Below are 20,650 nucleotides of genomic sequence, written 5' to 3' on the forward strand. Positions count from 1 at the left end.
TAAAAGGTTGAAAATGCCCTCTGGGCCATGAATCTGATCCAGACTGAGTGGCTTTGAAACAACTACTAGCTTGGGGTTGAAGGGGGGGGGGGCGATGAGAAGTATCCCAAGCATGGGAATCAAAGATATGGTTAACGTTATGTCAAGTTTGATCCCCAATCTCACATGAATCAATGAAGCAGTGACACTTACTACATTCGGCCGCTAGTGGCTCAAATTCAAAACATAGAGTGGCTCCCAGGGGTCAGCAAACTTTTTCAGCAGGGGGCCGGTCCACTGTCCCTCAGACCTTGTGTGGGGGGTGTGTGGACTATATTTTGAAAAAATATATGAATGAATTCCTATGCCCCACAAATAACCCAGAGATGCATTTTAAATAAAAGGACACATTCTACTCATGTAAAAACACCAGGCAGGCCCCACAAATAACCCAGAGATGCATTTTAAACAAAAGAACACATTCTACTCATGTAAAAACATGCTGATTCCTGGACCGTCTGTGGGCCAGATTTAGAAGGCGATTGGGCTGCATCCGGCCCCCGGGGCCTTAGTTTGGGGACCCCCTGCTCCAGACTGTCATTTTATTGCTGGAGGGATTCAGGTGCACAATGGAAATTTACCTTTGCACAATTAAAAGGGATTAAAGTGCATTTTGCCCTAGTATTGTAAATCCCATGATAGTCGGATGAAGGGCAGAATAGAAATTAAATAACAAAATGTCAATAGCAATATAGTGTCACATAAATGGCAGCACACCAGCATACACACACACACATAAGAGATCATTGAAAGCACCATACCATAACCAGAAATGATCGACATTTCTGGGCAACAACCCACTTATTTTTTTAAAAAAAAGACTTCTGCAATTAGGAAAATGATGAGGAAGTGCACAGAAAAATGTGGGACGAATGAATGATTTACAGGAAGAGGTATATACACCCTGCAAGCAAATGAGAATAAATGCTCATCGTCATATTGCCACCCCACAAGGAAAGCAGAATGAAAGCTTAATAAAGATTGGACATAGTCTAACCTCTGCATAAGCTTTGTGCATGAAAATGAGAATGAATGCTCAATAAACAGAGGTGTCTGGGGGAACTTATAGAGGAATTTGAAGGTGCCACATGGAAATGTCACATAAAGAAGTCAAGTCGGTTTATTGTGTTTTAGCAGACAGCCATTATGCACATAAAATGATAATGGAAATAATAATAATAATAATAATAATAATAATAATAATAATAATAATAATTTTAAGAAGTGATAGTCAAGTCCATCATACTCCTACAGTGCAATCCTATTATCAGTGTGACGGCATTATATCGAATCCTGTTTGACCAGTGGAGTTCAAATATAAGGTAGTCTCAGGGAATCTGTGCTGACATCCCTACCACAGGGACAGTGACAAGATTCAGTCCAGAATGTACAAAGCAGTATTTTCATTTAAAGCTTTGAAAATAAAGGTTAGTTCAAAATTCCTAGGCATAATACAGAAACAAAATAACCCGAGCCAACAATGAGAATGAATTTTACAAGCCTAACGTTAACATACCAGTCATTGATTCTCCCCAATGTAAAATTCAAACTATTCATATTCTCTTTCTTCTTTGATATGGAAGGTTTCACAATATTTCCCCATTGTGGTTATTGTCTTCATGGCATCCTGTCCTGTGAAAATGAAAGCTTTTGGACCCAAAGGCAATGATTGAAATGAGAGATCTAGGACCAGTGCCAAAAACCTCAAAATGACACTTCCCATGTGCCCTGTCTTCTGCTGAACATCTTGCCTTTAGTAAATCCCTCCATTGTCTGGTCTCTGACTATTTTGAGGTGGGAAGCTATAAGCAGATAAAACCCTGCAGAGTCAAGGGGGTCAATGGATGGTAGGATCACTTTAGATGAATGTATGATTGATACCTACACACACTGATGCTCCCATACATTAAGAGATACTTAAGTGCTGTTGTAGGGGTTGCACTGTGGGTTAAACCACAGAGCCTAGGGCTTGCTGATCAGAAGGTCGGCGGTTTGAATCCCTGCGATGGGGTGAGCTCCCATTGCTCAGTCCCAGCTCCTGAAAACCTAGCAGTTCGAAAGCACATCAAAGTGCAAGTAGATAAATAGGTACCACTACAGTGGGAAGGTAAACGCCGTTTCCGTGTGCTGCTCTGGTTCGCCAGAATGCTGGCCACATGACCTGGAAGCTGTACGCCGGTTCCCTCAGCCAATAATGCGAGATGAGCACCGCAACCCCAGAGTTGGTCACGACTGGACCTAATGGTCAGGGGTCCCTTTACCTTTAAGTGCTGTTGTACATCTTAGGAAAACTAAGAAGAATGGCAAATAAGCCCAATTGCTAATCCTAAACCTTTCTTCTTAAAAATAATATTTAACTGTGTTTTTTGGGTGGCTTACAAACAATAGCAATCTTAAGACGCAATAATAATAACAAAACAGTAAAAAGCAGCATTACATTCAAAAAAACACCCTTAAAGTTTACATGTTGCAAACACAGGGGCACTCATAGCATAACTAAATCCAGCACCCTCAAACAGTTCCTGGCAGATGCACCAGTACTGTTAATGTCTATTTGTCCCTGTCCAGCGCTCCAGGAATGAGCTTATTTGGTGGCAATAGCTGCATCTGGAAAGCCACCTGCCATGTTTAATGTCCCACAATGCCCTGAAACACCCAATATAACATTGCTTCGGACTGAGCATCATGGGAATTTAACATGCTGAGTGGCTTCTGAACCCCAGGTGTAAGCCTGGAACCAGGGATTTCCTGATGGCTGGAGCAACATCTTGTGAGGCAGGTTTAACTGTCAGTGGCCTAGTTCCCACATAATGACAATCCAAACCATGGCTTAGCGTAAACAAGCAAAAATACTGGCTCTTGATTTGCAGCTTGTGGTTTGTCTGGAGAGAGTTAACCCACAAACTCAAGCTTGGACAAACCCGTCAGCCCAGCACTGGGGAAGAGCAAAGCACACGCCATTTCCTCTTTGGGATCTTACACTCATGCTAAGCCATGGTTTGGCTTAGGCCGGGTTATATGGAGGTGAGAGCAGTGACTGACCTAGGGCCACCCAGTAAAATTTAAGGCTAAGCATGAGGAAAGCATTTGAACCCAGCTCTCAGTGTTCCTAGCAACTCTTCGCTAGTGCCATGTGATATGACCATATCAGGGAGGCAGATGTTTCAGGGTTGTTTTAATTTTGGGGCACCCACTTTTTGCAACATATATATTTACAACGCTGTCAACATTACAAGGGTAATTTCAGCTAGACTAAATGTGTTTGAGAGGATTTCAGGCACCATCTGTCCTCCCCCTCCACCCAACTTCTCTGACTTCATCGTCACCAAATGAAAGGATTCAAGAGAATAGCAATGGAAATTTAATCCCAGTTTGTACATTCGTGAGTATTTTTAAGAGTAGTGTTTTATTGTTACAGGATAAACAGTCTTCTGTTTATTGACACAGTATAATTTAATACTGTCTCATGACCTTTTGCTTACCCTCCAGCACCTTCAAGTTTTCAGCCTATGTTTGTTTTCTATAATTGGATTACAAGCAAAACCTGTACATTTGTTCAGCCAGGGGATGATGCTTATTTCTTAACAGGAGGACAGAGGAGCCAAGCCAATAAAAAAGTACAGAGCCAGTGTTAGACTCTTGTCAGTGGAATCTCCAATACCAAAATCCAGGCGCAAACAATGTTGATAATGGTATGGACACTCCTGTCAATTTGGCCTAGACTGCCAATCTCCTCTTGTCTAGTCCATCTAGAAATATTTATGGGTTACAAATATAGTAAGAAAGCCATGTGGAAGTGCTCTAAAATATCAATCTCTACTAGAGTCACCAAGAAGTAGCACATACAATGCTTGATTTCATCTGGGGAAACCTGGGTTCAACTACCAGCTTCATCAACTGGAAGGTGGGCTCAAGCAAGCCATTGTCTTGCAACCTAACCTTGGGCTTGACAATCTGGTGCTCATGAGTGCCAGGGCAATGTTAATATGCTGGGCAGCTCCTCTCTGCCACCAGCTGCTAGCCAAGATGACATCTATGGATATTACAAGCCTGCTTATACCTAGTACTTTTCTGGCGGGCCTTTTCTGCATATATCTGCCCCACCTTCTATCCTGGTTGGATAGACCTTGCGGTGGATATCTGAATTGGTGTGACCAGGGCTGGCTCACCCATGAGGCAATCTGAGGCAACTGACTCAGGCGGAAGGATCCACATGAGCAGCAGATCCCAATGTACCATAGAGCTCTATTCCCCGCTTGTTCCCGATGTAGATCTTCACTCACCTCTTGTTCCCAACTGGAAGAGGCTCTCCATTTTGTGGTTTGCCTCAGATACCCAAAACGTTTTGGGCCAGCCCTGGGTGTGATGGAATAGAGCAGGCATAGGCAAACTCGACCCTCCAGATGTTTTGGGACTACAACTCCCATGATCCCTAGCTAACAGGACTAGTGGTCAGGGATGATGAGAGTATTGTAGTCCCAAAACATCTGGAGGGCCGAGTTTGCCTATGCCTGGAACAGAATACTAGGAGGCAGAGCAAATAAGGCTATGCAAAACTAGCTGTTGTGTACCTGGTGAAAAGGAAGCTAGGCAAGCAGGGTCAAGAATGGAAAAACCAAGAGGGAAGAATAAACACAGAGAGGTCTTGGCAAAGGGCAATAAACTGGGGAAAGGGAGGATTTATTTTTTTAAGGCCCAGATAAAGGGGGTATTAAAAGGAAGGAGATGTGTATGTGTCTGAAAGAAAGGGGAGATGTGGTATGGCCTTGTGTGTGTGTGTGTGTGTGTGTGTGTGTGTGTGTGTGTGTGTGTGTGTGTTTGATTGGATAGATTAGGCATGTCAAACCTGCGGCCCTCCAGATGTTTTGGCCTACAACTCCCATGATCCCTAGCTAGCAGGACCAGTGGTTGGGGAAGATAGGAATTGTAGTCCAAAACATCTGGAGGGCCGCAGGTTTGACATGCCTTGTGCGTTTGCATGCGTGAGAGAGAAAGGGTTTGGTGGGCCAACCTGAGAGAGCGTTTTGTGGTGGGTAATCCTGAGTGGGTGTGGGTGCTCTTTGGAGACATAGTGTGTCCATCTGTGTATGGGTGATAATCCGGGGTGGTGGAGGATTGAGAGTTAATCAGGAATTGATTTAGGTAACGAATTTGTAGAGTGACTAGCCTTCAAACGTATACCCGTGGCAGCCATTTTGAGTTCGCCAGGCCCAGCCATGGGAACTCTTTTGTGGTGGTGCCCATGACAGTTTATCAAATTTCCAAATGTATCCACAGGCCCAGAAAGGTTCCCAACCCACTGAGTGGATCTCCCAGACTGGCTATGGTGGATATTGACTACAGCTCTTTTGAGGAAGAGCAATATAGGGACATATTAGATCTGCTCAGATTTTTGAAAAACGTTTTGTTGCTGCCCTATTCTGTACTTAGCAAAATAATGATTAACCTAGAACATGTGAATCATTGAATTATTCATATGTCTCCCAACACAACTGCCAGTAGGGGGCTGTTGGGGTTTATAATAGAATTTAACAGAATCTTCTCCAGATCTTAGATTTTTCCAAGTAAAGACAATTCCCTTAAAGTAGGGAGAGTTCACCTACCTTCTCTATTCCTAAAATCCATAAAGTGTCAAGTCCTGCTCAAAAAGCAAGCTATTTGTAAATGTGTCATTGGAGAATCAGTTTAATAAGATTTATCTTTCTTTGAAGCCTATGGACCCTAACTGCCAGCCCCAGCCTGCTAGCCTAACAATCAAGTCATTGCTTCCCTCCTGGCTGTTCAGTCCGAAAAGCTGCAGCTGAAACAATATTTTCACAGAGAAAGTATTCAAATCAGTTTTGGTGCAGAAACTCCTATTAACCTCTCTAAAGACAGTTCCCAGTTCAGCTTCCATTCTCACTGGGCATCATCAGATGAGGTTGGTTCATTGCCTATAAAGGCCCCTGCCACACAATACTGTAGTTATGCGATAATCCTAGAAAGCATCCTCAGTGGAATCTGAGTAAATGTGCTTAGGATATAGTACCAGTTGTAGCACGGGGGGGGGGATACTTTGTGTGGAGGAACACTAACAATTAAATAAGATTAGGAGTGGACAGCCTACATTTTGTTCCCCAGTCGATTTTTCTAGTCCCCTTCAGGGGCATAGCATGGAGAGAGCCAGGGGGTTGTGGTCCCGGGTGCATGATTTTGAGGGGTGCAAACCAGGTGCCAGCATGGTGTAGCAGTTAAGAGCGGTAGACTTGTAATCTGGGGAACCAGGTTCGTGTCTCCGCTCCTCCAAATGTAGCTGCTGGGTGACCTTGGGCTAACCCACTTCTTTGAAGCCTCCCAGCCCCACTCACCTCACAGAGTGTTTGTTGTGGGGGAGGAAGGGAAAGGAGAATGTTAGCCGTTTTGAGACTCCTTCGTGTAGTGATAAAGTGGGATATCAAATTCAAACTCTTCTTCTTCTCTTCTTCTTCAATGCAGGGATCCCCCTCCTGCCCTGCCTGCAGCGTGCAGTCTCTGGTAAAGGACCCCTGGATGGTTAAGTCCAGTCAAAGGCAACTATGGGGTTGCGGCCCTCATCTCGCTTTCAGGTCAAGGGAGCTGGTGTTTGTCCACAGGCGGCTTTTTCTGTGTCATGTGGCCAGCATGACTAAACCACTTTTGGCACATGGGACACTGTGACAGAAGCCAGAGTGCACGGAAACGCCATTTACCCTCCCACCACAGTGGTACCTATTTATCTACTTGCACTGGTATGCTTTCAAACTGCTAGGTTGGCAGGAGCTGGGACAGAGCAACGGGAGCTCACCCTGTCACATGGATCTGAACTGCTGACTTTCTGATTGGCAAGCCCAGAGGCTCAGTGGTTTAGACCACAGCGCCACCCACGTCCTGTGTCACCTCAGTATGACTGGCTGAGCCTATGCTTGCAAGAAATACTAGATTTAATCATTACATAAAGGTGAATTTAGCAGCAATTCAAAGAATTATGGGTAGAATAAAGTGTGAGAGATGCAGACCTCCAATTTTTTCTTTTCTTTTATCTTTCCTGCTCTGGTGCAATTTGTGAAAGGGAACTTTTGAATCCCACTCACAGAGAGTTGCATGAGTTGTCCCACCTCCCAAATATATATGCAATATGTTTCCCATCCCACCACTTCTGCATACCACATGAAGCCTCTGTGGCTTCATTTCACGGAATATCACTTTTTCAATGCCAGGCATGTTACAAAGAATAAAAATAATAATCCAGGAATGAATGTTTGTACAGAAGTACCTGTAGTTGCTACAGAGCAGCAATCAAATAGTTAATTCAGGGCTTCCTTCAAGCAGCATTATTGAGATACATATTAAAATAGTTAAGAACCTTCTCTAGGGATTATTTCCAAGTCTTTAGTAGCCAAAATAATGAAATCCGAACTGTAGCTTCCCTATAGCTATTTCTTCCTTGGGTAAACATCTCCTGTTCTGATCATGCTTCACCAAGAAGGTCATTTGGGTCTCCTTGCTATGGGCTATTCATGCTGGAATAAAAAAATTATCACCAGCTCCAATCAACACATTTCCTTCGTTTTGCGCTCACCCTGTAGTTCAGAAGGGCTGGCCCAAAGCCAATTTGCCCATGCTCTGAGCAATGCCTCTTCCAAAGGCAACAGGATACTGCTGACCACATTAACGTCTCTCCGTACAGTTTCTGCATGACAAGTATTTGCCGAGACTCCATCTATGCCTCTCACTCTGTGTCCTCAGGTCTAATGTTGGGACGCTCGCATCTCTTTACAATTAAGAATTTGTACTCAAGTGATCTCCTCCTCTGTTGTTCTTTCATTGGCCTTGACCGGATGTGCCTGAAGAAACCAACTCCATTGGTTAACTTCTCAAACAAGGTCTTCCTCATCACACAAAGGGCCCAAGCTGGTCACTGTGGCCATCTTCTGCATTCCATAGGTCTAACTCAAGTCTTGGGCTCAGATTCAACCTTCCCAAACCTGTTGCTCTTTGGACTACAGTCTCTCTGAGTCCCACCCTGCATGGCTGAGGAAGGCTGAGTTAGTTCCTTCTATTTTTTCTATTGCAGTTCAGTCTTTATGTATATTTGACATATTACCTACTATACGGGTAATGCAGGGGTCAGCAAACTTTTTCAGCGGGGGGCCGGTCCACTGTCCCTCAGACCTTGTGGGGGGGCGGACTATATTTTGAAAAAAAATATGAATGAATTCCTATGCCCCACAAATAACCCAGAGATGCATTTTAAAGAAAAGGACACATTTTACTCATGTTACAACACCAGGCAGGCTCCACAAATAACCCAGAGATGCATTCTAAATAAAACAACACATTCTACTCATATAAAAACATGCTGATTCCCGGATCGTCCGCGGGCCGGATTTAGAAGGCGATTGGGCCGCATCCGGCCCCTGGGCCTTAATTTGGAGACCCCTGGGGTAATGTATATGTCAGGGGTGGCCAACTCCCAAGAGACTGTGATCTACTCAGTTTTTTGGCAGTTTTTTGAACCTTTTTGGGGGTTCAGGTCAAAGTTGTTGAGTTTTTTTCAGGGAGGAGGTAAAATGTTGAGCTTTTTTAAGGGGAGCCACAGTTGTTCAGCTTCTTTGGGGGGAGCCAGTAATCTACCAGTGATCTACCGCAAACGTCCTGTGATCTACCGGTAGATCATGATCTACCTGTTAGACATGCCTGGTATATGTAGATGAAGCAATTGACTTCATATACCCCCAGATTCAGGAGATTTCCCAGACCCACCCCTTTGGTGAGGTATGTGGGGTGTTAGGGGAAGGGTAGTACCTCTGGTGGAGTTCATGTCATGCTCCTTCTGGGATAGTTTGTCCACCTTTGGTCCCCACCCTGCACTCAACCTCTCACCTGTGGCTCCTTGAAGCTGTCAGCATGTGACAGTGGCCACACCCTGGCCAGCTAAACCAGGTAAGGGGAGCTGGTGAGTCTCAGACCCTCAGTGTGTTAGAGACTTCCCCACATGTGAAGACAGGCTCCAATGGATTGAGCAGGTGAGACCAATAGTGAGTCAGTGATCAAGAAGGCAGTTTCTTTATGTGCTGTAGAAGGAAGTGAGGGGCTCATCAACCTGAGAAGGTAGCCCATTTAGGAGAAGGAAAACTCTTTCCCCCAACTTCTGCTGCCTTTTGGCTATACTCATTCATAAGAAAGGTATCGGGAGTAAACTCTCAGGAACAATCCATACCCACTGCCTAACAACCCAAGATGGTTGGGTGGTGCCTTGTCTGTCTCCTTCCAGCAACTCTTGAAGCCAAGCTGGTGCCAAACATATTGCTCTGCTTTCCTTTGGACCACATCAGTGAGGCCAGGGGGGCAGTCTTGTCATCTAGGCAGCCCAGGACCTCCATTTCCCCAGCATGGACAGATTTGCTTATGAGAATGGGACATAGGGCCGATTTTCTTCACATTCTCTTACCTATATGGGAGACAACTTCTTGGTGATGATCCATGTCTGCTGTGGGTTGTTATGTAGCTCTTCCTATTGATGATCACGTGGAACCTACACCAGCACTCTTGATTTAAGGATAAGAAAAAGGAGATCAAGACATGGATGTAGCATTTGGGACCCAGGAACAGAGGGTGCAAAAGGGAGAATAACAAAACCAGAACAAAAGCAATGCTATAAACAGAAAGTGGCAAGAAGTTGTCTGGGGAGAAGAGTAGTACACAAAGGCTTCCAGTGGGAGAAGGCAGGCAGTGTATAACAGAAGGAGTTGGGACCGGAAGGCTAGAGAAGAAGCTGAGTAAAGGGCAACTGAAATTATACAGAAGAAAAAGCTCAAGTTTCACTTGCAACCCTCCAGGCACCTGGACAGAACAATAACTCAGTTGTGAAAAGGTACTAAAACTGCAGCAGCTTTTATGTGTAATTGATGATTTCACATAGAACAGTTTTTGTGGTGTTTTGAACTTTCAACACTGTTCAAAAAGAAAAGAAATTGATTAAACAGTTTTCTTCTGCAGCAGGGTCTTCAAATAGTTTCTTTGGAGTATTTATATATTCCCTTGCTGAAGAAAAGACAGATGGGTTGAATTCTAAAGCCACTACAATTGTGTTGGAGGCTCAAAGAGTGACTGTTCTAAGGTTCCTGAAGCCTCACTGCCATTCAATACCTTGATGTTCTGCCAGCCTTTCTGGGTATAGTATGGCACCTATCTCTGGGAGGGCCAGAGACCTCTTGAGAGCAAAGAGCAGGGCTACTCCACACTGTTTGGGGCAGGGGAATGCAAGAGAGCGCAATATCTTTGAATGTGAAGGTTCTTATCCTTAATGTATATCAAGTCATAATAAGCCCATAAACAGAGAATATGTGCAGCTAACGGAAAACAAATGTCTGTTTCTGGCAAAGCCTCTAGCTAACGTCATTGTGAGAGAAATAAAGAAGTTGCTGTAATGAGAGAGACAGCTCAGTGGAACAAACTGCCTGTTGTGTTTCTGCCTTGGTCTTAACCATTTGATGTAACAGCCTGTTCTGCAAAAAAAACACCTTTTCTTAAGGTCTCGCCAAAAAGCCCAGGGGGAAAGCCCACAACTGAAACAACTGTAGCTCTTTTTCATGAAGGTGTATTGTAAGTTCAGAGTTTTTAATAACAAATATACCTAACATATTGGAAGTTCTCGATAAACTGTATTTTAATTAGGTTCTGAGATTTTGGAGCTGGGACAGACACCATGGTGGTATCCTGATAGTGCTGGACTACAACTCCCATCATTCCTGACCATTGTCCATGCTGGCTGGGACTGATGAGAGCTGGAATCCAACAGCATCTGGAGGGCACCATGCTTGCTGCTTGCTGCCCCTGTGCTGGAGGGTAGAGCTATGTCTGCCATTCAACCTGCCTTAAACTATCATTGGCTAACTTCTTGCCCTTAGGTGTGTTCTGTTGCCAATGTTGAAGTATGATTACACTTGCAGTTGACCCAGCTTCTATACCTGGAACAGGGAGGCACTTCTTGTCCTTTCCATCAGGTAACAAAAGACCATATTTTTTCGTGTATAACACGCCCCCTATTTTTGGGGACCCCAAATAAAGAAATCCCCCATATGAACTATCCGTGTATAAGACGACCCTCAATTTTAAACTTGAAAAAATGGGGGGGGGGATATGGTCTTAAGGTAAAGGTAAAGGACCCCTGACAGTTAAGTCCAGTCACGAACGACTCTGGGGTTGCAGTGGTCATCTCGCTTTACAGGCCAAGGGAGCTGACGTTTGTCCGCAGACAGTTTTTCCAGGTCATGTGGCCAGCATGACCAAGCCGTATCTGGCGAAACCAGAGGAGCGCACGGAAACGCCATTTACCTTCCCGCCGGAGCAGTACCTATTTATCTACCTGCACTTTGATGTGCTTTCGAACTGCTCGGTTGGCAGGAGTTGGGACCGAGCAATGGGAGCTCACCCTGTCGCAGGGATTCGAACCGCCGACTAGATGCATGAATGTTCCACTTTGGCTGGTCCTATCCAATATGTGGATAAAATACTATATTTATAAATTGCATAAATGTTCTACCCTGAAAGAGTTGCTGAAAAGGTGTTAAAATGTCAATTTGCATTGCCAGTAAAAATTTAAAATCCATATTGAGTCATGGGGCACCCCATCATTATGGACAGATGTTACCCTTCAAAAACTGCACTGGGTGGGCGATTTTAGGAAAATCCTTGCATTGCATGAGACTGCTGCAGTGTCCATCCATATCTGTATCTTAGATATACTATCCTTGAATGCCATGACAATTCTAATAAGTTTCAAATGGTTTGGCCCTTACGGGGTCTTGCAGCTGAAAAGCCTTGGCAAGAAATAAATGGAAAGACAGAGTATTTTAATTTTCCTCCTCACGTTTCCCTCCCCTCCTTTCCCCTTAATTCTTTTGGCAAAGATGACTTGGCTTTTGCAAGAGGCACGGTATAAATGAAACCTAAATCCATTATTTATGTTCTGGCAAGCAGCAGGAATTCCTTCCACTCTCTTCAAATTATGCTGCGATATAGCAGTATTTCATAATAAGAGATTGAAGGGAGGTATTTTCTTCTTCTTCTTAAAGACAGATATACAGGGCATGACTCTCTGTTTTATTGTCATTCATCCCTAACCACTAATAGATTTAAATACCACCCCGTTCTCAAATTCTGACTTTTTTTTTTAAGTGTCATGTTAGGAATGAAATAATTGTCAATAAGGTTATGTCTAGAAATTTTTCCAGCCAAAAGCCAGCACTTTACCACAGTTGCTGAGCTGATATGGGGGACCCAAGCACTTTGTCCTCTGAAACTGAAAAGAAATTGCACTAAAAATCACTATAGTGCTGCTGCCCAGAATGCATTTACAATCATTGCCTACTCAGCATTTATTCTGGGGAAACTGAACTTTGTGTGAGCGTGATTTCAGTTTATTTCATTTGTATCATCACTTCTTCAACCTCCCCCCCCCCAGCATTTCTTGGTATTACTACAATTGTGCTTCTGTTGTGAATATGATGTGTAAGCTAACAACCACTCAGTTTTGCTCAGCATGAAGCTCACTTGACTTCCCCCAAAACCTCTCCAACGTTTTGCTAGGGTAAAAAGGTAAAGGGACCCCTGACCATTAGGTCTAGTCGTGACCGACTCTGAGGTTGCGCGCTCATCTTGCATTATTGGCCGAGGGAGCCGGCGTATAGCTTTCAGGTCATGTGGCCAGCATGACAAAGCCGCTTCTGGCAAACCAGAGCAGCACATGGAAACACCATTTACCTTCCCGCTGTAGCAGTTCCTATTTATCTACTTGCATTTTTGACATGCTTTCGAACTGCTAGGTTGGCAGGAGCTGGGACCAAGCAACGGGAGCTCACTCCGTCTTAGGGATTCGAACCGCCAACCTTCTGATCAGCAAGCCCTAGGCTCCGTGGTTTAGCCCACAGCGCCACCTGGGTCCCTTGCTAGGGAGTACGACCCCTCAAATTCACAATAAATTTTGCTTTAGGTGAAATGCACTGGCAACCTATGGATCTGTAAAACCCACACAGAGCCTGCAATATCGTCAGGAAGAGGAAGGGGCCCCCCAGGCAGGTGGTTGCGAGTGAGATGAAAGGCCAGCCAGCAAATGTTATTTATTTATTTATTATTGCAATTTTATGCTTGTGATATTTTCAAATGGCACAATATTTTGTCTTTTCTTGGCTGCTATATATGAGTTTGTTGGAGGGAAGCATTTGCTATTTTGCCTCAGGCAGAAAAATGTTTTCGACCGGCTGTCTCCCTTGCACACATACATTTTCTAGTACTTTTATGTTCTAACAGCATAAATGGGTCGGATGTTCCCCCCCAAGGGAAAAAAACCAAACCATTATTACTTTGTTTTGTTTTAGGCTAAAATTTCAGTGGCAGTATACCGTACATGTAATTCAGGCATGTCCAAAGTCTGCTTCGGGGGCCTAATCTGTCCTGCCGGTTGTTTTAATCTGGCCCCTGTGGCTTTGGGGTAAAATCCTGAACAAAACTCAACAACTTTGGTTGGCCCTCACACATGTTCACTTCATCAAATCTGGCCCTCTTTGAAAAAAGTTTGGGTGCCCCTGATGTAAGGCCATCTGAAAACTCTGCTAAGCAGTGACCTCTATTTTTGCGTGTGGCTCCATGCAAAACATTCACACTTATGCCTAAGACATCCTCAATGAAGTCCTGACCAAAACAGAACCAGGCAGTTGCATACAAATGTATATAGGCAGCTGTAAATAACTCTGACCACCTGGCCTTTTGACAACCATGTGCCTAATCCAGTGTGTGCCATGCTTCTTCCATCATGCTTGGGACATAACTTCTGAAAAGCAAACCTTCCCCCGCTAATGGGCCAGCATGATGCAGTTTGTTAAGGTCCAGCTGGAAAACTGTTTTCAATTCAACATACAATGCATAAAGGATCTCCCCCCCCCAGGTATTCATGAAACTAGAAATACAAAAGGGAGTCTGCATTCTGAAACATTGTCTGATCAATTAAGATTCATCAGACAAAGCCATTCAGATGCAAAGTGACTACTTGCATATCTAGTCATTAAGATGTTAATGATGTGCATTCATGGAAACTGGATTCAGTTTTAATTCCACTCTTGTCAGGCTTTACCTACTTCTCAGCTCGAGAAGCCTTTCTTTTGGTTTAACGGAAAAGTAGAGAACAATGGGGATCTCTCACTTTTATTGCCCACTGTGGAATGTAACAGTTATTTATACATATACTAGTGGTTTTCAGCCCGTTCAATAACGGGCGCTAGAATCCTGGGGTTCGGAGAAGCGCTTGCGCAGCGCTTCTCCGAACCCTGGGACCTGTCCTTGCTGTCGGCGGCAGGGGGACAGGAACGGAGGAGGAGAAAGCGCTGCTTTTTCCTTCTCCGTTCCTCTCCCGCAGCCGCCGACAGGAAGCAGATATCCCAGGGTTCGGAGAAGCGCTTGCGCAGCGCTTCTCCGAACCCTGGGACCCGTCCTTGCTGTCGGCGGCAGGGGGACAGGAACGGAGGAGAAAGCGCTGCTTTCTCCTTCTCCGTTCCTCTCCCGCAGCCGCCGACAGGAAGCAGATATCCCAGGGTTCGGAGAAGCGCTTGCGCAGCGCTTCTCCGAACCCTGGGACCTGTCCTTGCTGTCGGCGGCAGGGGGACAGGAACGGAGGAGGAGAAAGCGCTGCTTTTTCCTTCTCCGTTCCTCTCCCGCAGCCGCCGACAGGAAGCAGATATCCCAGGGTTCGGAGAAGCGCTTGCGCAGCGCTTCTCCGAACCCTGGGACCCGTCCTTGCTGTCGGCGGCAGGGGGACAGGAACGGAGGAGGAGAAAGCGGCGCTTTCTCCTCCTTCCTTCCTCTCCCCCAGCCGCCGACAGGAAGGACGCGCGCACTCTCCCCCCCCCGCCTCCTCCAACCGCCGCTCCTCACGGCCAGGGAGGGTTGTGAGGAGGCCTTCGCCGGCCTCCACCCCGGCGGGAGCGGCGGTTGGAGGAGGCAGAGTGGGGGGAGAGTGCGCGCGCGCAGTCTCTGCTGTCCAATCCCTGTATCCCTGGGGCACATGCGCAGTGACCCAGGGACACACGGGACATCTGGACGCAGGGACAACATGGACATTATTATACTAGTGGTTTTCAGCCCGTTCAATAACGGGCGCTAGAATCCTGGGGTTCGGAGAAGCGCTTGCGCAGCGCTTCTCCGAACCCTGGGACCTGTCCTTGCTGTCGGCGGCAGGGGGACAGGAACGGAGGAGGAGAAAGCGCTGCTTTTTCCTTCTCCGTTCCTCTCCCGCAGCCGCCGACAGGAAGCAGATATCCCAGGGTTCGGAGAAGCGCTTGCGCAGCGCTTCTCCGAACCCTGGGACCCGTCCTTGCTGTCGGCGGCAGGGGGACAGGAACGGAGGAGAAAGCGCTGCTTTCTCCTTCTCCGTTCCTCTCCCGCAGCCGCCGACAGGAAGCAGATATCCCAGGGTTCGGAGAAGCGCTTGCGCAGCGCTTCTCCGAACCCTGGGACCTGTCCTTGCTGTCGGCGGCAGGGGGACAGGAACGGAGGAGGAGAAAGCGCTGCTTTTTCCTTCTCCGTTCCTCTCCCGCAGCCGCCGACAGGAAGCAGATATCCCAGGGTTCGGAGAAGCGCTTGCGCAGCGCTTCTCCGAACCCTGGGACCCGTCCTTGCTGTCGGCGGCAGGGGGACAGGAACGGAGGAGGAGAAAGCGGCGCTTTCTCCTCCTTCCTTCCTCTCCCCCAGCCGCCGACAGGAAGGACGCGCGCACTCTCCCCCCCCGCCTCCTCCAACCGCCGCTCCTCACGGCCAGGGAGGGTTGTGAGGAGGCCTTCGCCGGCCTCCACCCCGGCGGGAGCGGCGGTTGGAGGAGGCAGAGTGGGGGGAGAGTGCGCGCGCGCAGTCTCTGCTGTCCAATCCCTGTATCCCTGGGGCACATGCGCAGTGACCCAGGGACACACGGGACATCTGGACGCAGGGACAACATGGACATTATTATATAGGATAGGATACATTCTTACTCTTGCACAGAATAGCACAATATGAGATGAAAAAGCCCTTTTCTAATTTCATACTTGGATACTGAAATTGGATAGTCTCAAATCCCCCGTTATGTCAATGGAAATGGACTGAGTTCAGGATGCAAATATATTAGTTTTTCTTTAAGGGCTACAACTGTTTTGGCATATGGCAGTGGTGGTAGGGAAACAGTGCTCCCTTGCCTAATATCATGGGCCTTCTGGTCTTGTAGGTTCACTCTTGATCACTTCTGGGATGCGGGTGGCGCTATGGTCTAAACCACTGAGCCTCTTGGGCTTGCTGATCGGAAGGTCAGCACTTCAGATCCACGTGATGGGGTGAGTTTTCGTTGCTCTGTCCCAGCTCCTGCCAACCTAGCAGTTCGAAAGCACACCAGTGCAAGTAGATAAATAGGTACTGCTGCGGCGGGAAGGTAAACTGCGTTTCCGTGCACTCTGGCACTCGTCATGCGCCAGTAGCGGTTTAGTCATGCTGATCACATGACCCGGAAAACTGTTTGTGGACAAATACTGGCTCCCTCAGCCTGAAAGTGAGATGAGCACTGCAACCCCATAGTCACCTTTGACTGGACTTAACTGTCCAGGGGTCCTTTATCTTACCTTTACCTTCAACCTCAGGAGTGCCCAAACTTTTTTTCAAAGAGAGCCAGATTTGATAAAGTGAACATGCACGAAGGCCGACCAAAGTTGTTGACCTTTTTTTGGGATTGAAGTTGTTGTGCTTTTGGGGGGGGATTTGACCCCAGGAAATAAACTGCCACAGGGGCTAGATTAGGCCGCCGAAATAGACTTTGGACATGCCTGTTTTACCTTGATCACTTCTCTAGGAATCTTGGGTGTATGTGTATGAGAGAAGTTGTCATGACTTCTGAACCCAGCCCTTTGTACTACCCTGAAGAAGATACAAGTGACGAAGAAATACAGGGTGCTCTTCTGTGCAGGGGGTGGCTGGAGAAGCTCAGCATCTCCCTCTGAGCCCTTCCAGCCTGAGGGACATAGCTCTCCTACTTTCCTCTCTGACTTGGAGGTTGAGGCCCCAGTCAGTGACATGCCCATCCCTTCCACAGTAAGAGTCAGAACCTGCAGAAGCAAGCAAGGGTCCTTCAGTCAGCATAGCCAGCTCTTCAAGGAGGTAAGCCCAGTGGTGGCTAGTGGTTCTAGGACTTGGTAGGGTGGCTTGGCAGCTAGATAGGTCATAGAGACATGGCCAAGGAAGTGGCTGAACTATCACTTCCATGAGCCCCATCCAGTATGGCAAATGATTGATAATTATGGGAATTGTACTTTATCGATACAGTCATACCTCATGTTACATCTGCTGCGGGTTACATCTTTTCAGGTTACGAACACGCCAAACCTGGAAGTCCCGGAATGGGTTACTTCTGGGTTCGGGCACGCGCATGCGCAGAAGCGCCGAATTGCGTCACCCGCATGCGCAGAAGCGGCGATTCAGGATGCGGCCTTTACATGTTGCGAACAGGCCTCCGGAACAGATCCCGTTCGCAACCAGAGGGACCACTATATCCGGCCACAGATTATCCAATTCTGCTTTGAAGTCATAGGTTTTAGTGGTTTTAGTGGAGGAATTGTGTATACCATTCTTGACCATTGAAGCCTGTAGGTTTTCCAAGAGCTTATATTATGGCTGTGTCATGCCCTCACCTCCTCTCTTTCTGCTGTGACAATTTGTAGGGCCAAAGGTCCACCTAGTCCAACATTCTTTTCTCACAGTAGCCAAGCAGATGCCAAGGTGAAACCCAGGACGAGTGCAACAGCACTCTTCCGAATTTTGATACCCAGAAACTTGTATTCAGAATCACACTATCTCCAAATCTGGAAGCAGCACATAGCTCTCTTATGGCTAGTAGCCACAGACAGCCTTATCCACTGTGGATTTGTCTAATCCTCTTGTTTGCTTAAGTAACTCCACAAAATGCCATTCACATTGATGCCCCCCTCCAAATACAAATGTATACACACTTGCACACACACACACACACACACACCTATCAGCATGATTATAAATGCCTCTGCTTGGAAATATTTCATGGAAACCAATAAGGCGTTCTGTCATCACAGAGCATCTGTCATCATATAGAACATATGGGCGTTACTCTTTTTCAGTTTAGTCACCCATGGAGCTGCTGTGAGGATAAAATGGAAGAAGGGCATTATAGCAATGCAAAATAAGTGCCTGCCTGCCTGCCTGCCTTGGAGCGAACACAAAAGGCATGTATGGTAAGAGAGCGGAAACATCAGACAAACTTGATGGCAGGCCTAAAGTATCTTGCTACCTGAGGCAGAACAGTAAATGGCATCCTCTTCTCCCCAAATCAAGGTGATGATTCCCAAGACCAGTTACTTAAGAGCAGGAAGTTCCGTAAGTGCCTCTCCCCTTCTCTGGCAGTGAAAAGACAATGGTGACGATGATAAATTAAGTAATCAACAATTTACTGCTCTTTTATGACACCAACAACCAGCTGCCAAAAGCAATCGCCTCAGTGTGCCTAATGGTAGGGCCAGAACTGGGGTGGGGGGAGAGGGAGGCCAGTTGGTATGGGGCCTACAATTTTGAGAGGAGCCTACTCCAAGTCGCCCTGGTAGAGGCAAAGGGGAACTCTTTGGTAAAGATGATCAAAATGGGAGCTACATTTCCCATCTGGCCTGGGCTTCACATGGCCTTGGCAACCAGCATCTTCACATGACGCCTTGCACATCTGAGAACTTTAAAGTATCTCAGGGGCAAATAGGTTGTGCTACCTCAGCAACTCAGGTCTAGAAATGCACTCAGCATTATTTTTAACCCCAGCACAAAGGTCTGATAGTCGATCTTGTGGACAGAATGCTCGTTTCCTAAGCAATGCTTTCCCAGACATAGCACTAGATTGTAGATTCTAGGTTCCTGGCTAAAGTCCAAGCAAGGTCAGAGAGTCCAGTACTAGCACACTGGCTTGGCTCCCAAACATTTAAACATATTTTTTTTTCAAGCAAGAGGGAACAGCAGAGGCAAAACAAACTTGAGTTTGTTGTTGCAACGTCAATGTGCAATTAAGACCGTAAAGAGGGCTGATGAGTGGTGTTTCCATGCTAGTGGCTCATTGTTTAGCCCGGTCATTTTGCAGCCTAATAAATGCTCATTAGTCTGCTCCACATTGGAACAAGTCTGGTTTTGATTAGGCTTGCAGTGAGCTGTCAGAAATGCAGACTATGCCAAATGAGCTCTTGTGGGTTAACTTGGGAGAGCCTATAAACTGCCTGCTGCTTGCTTCAATTAAGATCAGAAGGAAACATGACTCTCAGAGCTGCCAGTGTTTATATACTTGATATGTTTGAGACCAATCAATCATACCGAAGGAGTGGGGGAGGGAGAGATTTGGGGTCACATTCTTTTTTCTTTGCACAAGACTTGTGCAACATGGAAATCTGTGCACAATCACAGTCCCAACTAAGGACTAAGATGCAAGGGTACTACACAAACATGGCCATCTCTATTGCATCTCCAGATTACCTCCAGATTAACTATGAGTGGAAGCTACTGAGATACCTTCAAGCTCACCCAAAGCAAGTAAATGGGATGAGAACACTTACATTTGTAGAAATGTAGTCCTCCATTTGTAGAATCTTTGATTTAAAAACTGAAATAAATAATAATAATTGCAGTTGTTTTCATGGCCATCTTCCAATTCAGCAAATGAAGCGGAAAAGCAAAAAATGACAACACACACACACACACACACCAAAATCAGCTTGGCTGATCTCTCATTTCTTAATTGTAGAACAAAATCAATGAGCACAAAGAATTAGCTGTTGCTTATCTATGGCTGGCATTTTATTAATTATTCTCAAAGGCTGAAGAGTTTTCAGTGTGCATTTTAATTAGAGGGGACAGATGCCAGCAGCTGTTTCTCCAAGGCAACTTTTGCCATTCACTGAACTCTTCATTTATTTGATCAAATTGCAGGGCATGGGTTGCTGTTTAAAGAGGAGGGTGAGAATTACGTATTCATTCTGGTTCTGAAAAGCCTATTTGGCAGCAGCTGAGGGAGGAAGCTTGCCTGTGAAAATGTTCTGTCCTCAGTTCATTCCTGTCCCCAACGGATTTAAATGCACTGTGTGTTCTAGTTGTGTCAAGAGGGCAGGCTAATAATTAAGAATAAAGGCTGATGCTAGCCACTGTTTGATTAGATGCAAGAACTATTAACATACTAGTAACTGACACATTGCAAATATTTTGAGGAAGCTTCATAGCTGAAGACTATTATATCCTCTGTCTATCCCAGGCATAGGCAAACTCGGCCCTCCAGATGTTTCGAGACTACATTTCCCATCATCCCTGACCACTGGTCCTGTTAGCTAGGGATGATGGGAGTTGTAGTCCCAAAGCATCTGGAGAGCTGAGTTTGCCTATGCCTGCTCTATCCCTTCTGCTTTGTATGTCATTAACAGGGATGCATCCGTGCCCCATTCCCTGTCCCCATTACCTCTACTACAGAATCATAGGATTGGAAGGGACCATGATTGGAAGGGTCATCTAGTCCAACCCTCCAATGCTCTACCGACTGAACTATCCCTTGATG

The sequence above is a fragment of the Zootoca vivipara genome, chromosome Z1, assembly GCF_965207765.1.
Source record: "Zootoca vivipara chromosome Z1, rZooViv2.hap1.1, whole genome shotgun sequence".
In the NCBI taxonomy this organism is placed as follows: Eukaryota; Metazoa; Chordata; class Lepidosauria; order Squamata; family Lacertidae; genus Zootoca; species Zootoca vivipara.